We start from the raw sequence: 3,424 nt of genomic DNA on the forward strand, positions 1-3,424 counted from the left end.
ATCACCCCCAGTTGTATCACTGTCCTCTAATTAAATAGTGAACGTAAAACCAAGTTTAAAAAAAGTTCAACACCTCCTTCACTCACCCTACCTTCCTCCACTGTGATGCTGAGCATTATGGTGCATGGATGCCACCTTCAGGAACTGCATGGGCATTACACAGATATTAAAACACTTAGCTAGATATCTGCAGTCACCACAAAGAAACCCCTGGCAGGAGTGAGAACTCAGTGGGTCAGTCCCTAATGGGGACTGCACCCCAAATGGGAACCAGCACAAAGTTTCTGGCAGTTTTCCTTCTGCTGAGTTGGGATGCTCTGAGCCCAGCCTGTGTTTCTCCAGCTGTGAGGGTGTAACTGAGTATCAACAGCGGAGACAGAAACCACATTTTAGAACATAAGAATGGCCCTACTGGGTCAGACCCAGGGTCCTTCTAGCCCAGTATCCTGTCTTCCAACAGTGGCCAGTGCCAGGTGTCCCAGAGGGAATGAACAGAACAGGGAATCATCAAGTGATCCATCCCCTGTCACCCATTCCCAGCTTCTTGCAAACAGAGGCTTTATAATAAAGTTCTTTTAAGAACCTGATTGATTTCAGTGTCCTAAAGATGAGTCTGGTCTGTACGCACATTGCTAAGGCAGTTGGTTTATATATTATTCTCAAGCCTCCCCAGGAAAGGGGGTGAAGGGTATTGGGGGGATATTTTGGGGGAATTAGGGATTCCAAGTGACCCATCCCTGAATGTTTGTTTAAATCACTTGGTGGTGGCAGCAATACTGTCCAAAGACAGAACTTGTGCCTTGGGGAAGTTTTTAACCTAAGCTGCTAGAATATAAGCTTTGGGGGTCTTTCATGCAGGTCCTCACATCTGTACCCCAGAGTTTGGGGGGGGGAGGGAACCCTGACAGGCCAGATATTGCTAACAATTAACAATGAGTCTCCCCATATCAGAGTGGGGGAGGGATAGCTAAGTCATTTGAGCATAGGCCTCCTAAACCCAGCATTGTAAATTCAATCATCAAGGGGGCCACTTAGGGATCTAGGGCACAAATCAGCACTTGGTCCTGCCAGTGAAGGCAGGGGGCTGGACTCAATGACCTTTCAGAGTCCCTTCCAGTTCTGTGAGATATAGGTATATCTCCGTATATTTATATTTATTTATTTTATGTGTTAGGGGCCTCACTTTGGGAGCAGAAAACAATCTGAGTTCTACCCTGCAGTGTGAAGTTCCTAGTGGCCGTGGTGTGCAGCATGGGGACAGTTATGAAGTCCTCAGTGGCTGGGAATTTGTCCCAGTGCTGTTCCTATTTATACAGAAGGATCAACAGAGGTAGAAGGAAGCTAGAGGATTTGCCCCAAATCCCACCACAAGTTGGTGGCAATTGGGAATAGAACTCAAAAAATGTTTGTTTTAGACCCATGCTCTCATAACTATACAGCAATCCTTGCCCAGTCTTAGACTACAAAGCATCAGAAATGTGCAAAGATGAGCTTCCACTCCACTTCTCCTGAGCAAGAAAATCTCAGCTTTTCTCGGATGCGATGGTGTCACAACTTGGCCAGCCAGATGAACTGAAAGCATTGGGTTGGGGACTAAGAAAAAGACATAATCAAGATTTTTCGATGCTTTTCCTCCAATTTGTCCAGTGTACGTGAGGGTCTTAAAGTTCAGCTCATGGCAATCTGGTTTGTTGACTGCAATTGAAAAAGCAATTCAGCTGGCGCTTCTGACAGAACAGAGGCTTCTGTTTTGCCTCATGGTTTAAGTGTAGCGTGAGTGGGAAATGGTATCTGTTCTGAGTTTTCCCTCTGAAGACCCTAAACACCTTCTGTAAACCTCCAATTAGGGTTGCCAGACGTCCAGTTTTTGACCGGAACGTCTGGTCGAAAAGGGACACTGGTGTCTCCCCTCAGCACTGCTGACCAGGCTGTTAAAAGTCTGGTCTGTGGCGCAGTGTGGCTAAGTGCCTGCCCTGGCTTTGACCAGTTCCCTGGAGGTAGCCGGCATCTCTGGCCCCTAGGTTTAGGGCCAATCAGGAAAACTCCACAAGCTGCGCCTGCACCATAGCTAGATGTCTACGCTGTGAGTGCGGGAGGGTGAAGAGAAAGGAACTCTGCCTATACAGGCGTAAACTGTGGCCTAGGTACTTGGAAACAGGTGTGGTAGATGAAAGTAGTGGCAAATGGTGCTTTAAATGCAGCAGACTTCCAGCGGCCAGTCTCGCACGAATGGAGGGAAACATGGCGGTGGCCAGAGTGGGCGCTCTAAAGAAGAGCGTGTAACCGAGGAAACAAAAGCCCACTCCTTCAAGCTGGAGTTGAACCAGCCACCTAAGGATTCCCAGGGGAATGAAGCTTACAGTCCTCCGCTGTACCAGCTGAGCTACCGAAGGAAGACAGGAGCAATGGGACACGAGTCACTCAAGGTGTCAGGCAGAACTGCCACTGGCACTTATGCATAATTATAGGCTTGCCTCTGCCGAGCCCTTGAAAGGAATAAGCGACACACACCTAGCCCTTCATCCTCACGGCTGCCCCGGGGGCTGGGCAGCCGCCTAGTTTACCCTCAATTAACCCACCGGGAAGCCCGCAAACAGCTACCGCTCAAAGGCTCCCTAACAGGCATGGCACGAAGACAAGGCCGCAAGGTAAGAACGGAACGCCGGGGGCGCGACGCTAGCCCTGCCTGCTAGCCGGGACGCCGCATCCTCCCGCTGACCCGCGATTGTCTCAAGCACGCGCAGCACAATGTTGGGACCCCCGCCCTGATTCCCACTCAGAACAGGGACGGTGGTGCAATGGAAAACATGTTCAGGGCCTCCTGCCTGGTTCAACGGGGCCTTTTAAACCACAACATTTTCACAGTCCATTCCCCTTCCCCTTCGTCAATAATTGACACATTCCCGCTCGTACCCTTTCACACCCGACTCGGCCTCCCACGCCTACCTCAGGAAAAACAAACGCAAAGCGACTGGTAACAGAAAAGAACTCACACACACACACACTCCTGAAAGAGAAGTTGCCCCTTTTGCTCCCTCGGGACCAAAGGCTTACCACCAAGCCAAGAGTGGACTGCAATGCTCCTTTCTACACAGACACAAATGGTGCAGGGATGAGAACAGGAGAAAGAGCAACAGCCTGGAGAATGCGGGCATCGATCCCGCTACCTCTCGCATGCTAAGCGAGCGCTCTACCATTTGAGCTAATTCCCCACACCCACTCCAGGAGGCCTGCCCCCTCCACCACGCACTGTCAACTCAGCGCAAACCCCATCCAGCGATCTCTTTGCGATGTTATTGATATAAACTGGGACCATATAGAACATGGGTTGCAACCAAGGTCCTGTAGTGGCACCAGATCCTATGTAAAGGGGGTCATATAAGGTGTCTAAGACCAGGTTACGGGTTACTGGTTATGATTATGC

General features: G+C 50.0%; 1 non-coding gene across 1 annotated transcript; it reads right to left on the reverse strand.

Annotated features, from left to right (window-relative positions):
• Window positions 1-3,139: 3,139 nt before the first annotated feature.
• On the reverse strand, window positions 3,140-3,212 carry TRNAA-AGC. The gene has a single exon. It is a non-coding gene; the product is annotated as a tRNA-Ala (tRNA).
• Window positions 3,213-3,424: the final 212 nt, after the last annotated feature.

Source organism: Gopherus evgoodei, unplaced genomic scaffold, assembly GCF_007399415.2.
Source record: "Gopherus evgoodei ecotype Sinaloan lineage unplaced genomic scaffold, rGopEvg1_v1.p scaffold_84_arrow_ctg1, whole genome shotgun sequence".
NCBI lineage: Eukaryota > Metazoa > Chordata > Testudines > Testudinidae > Gopherus > Gopherus evgoodei.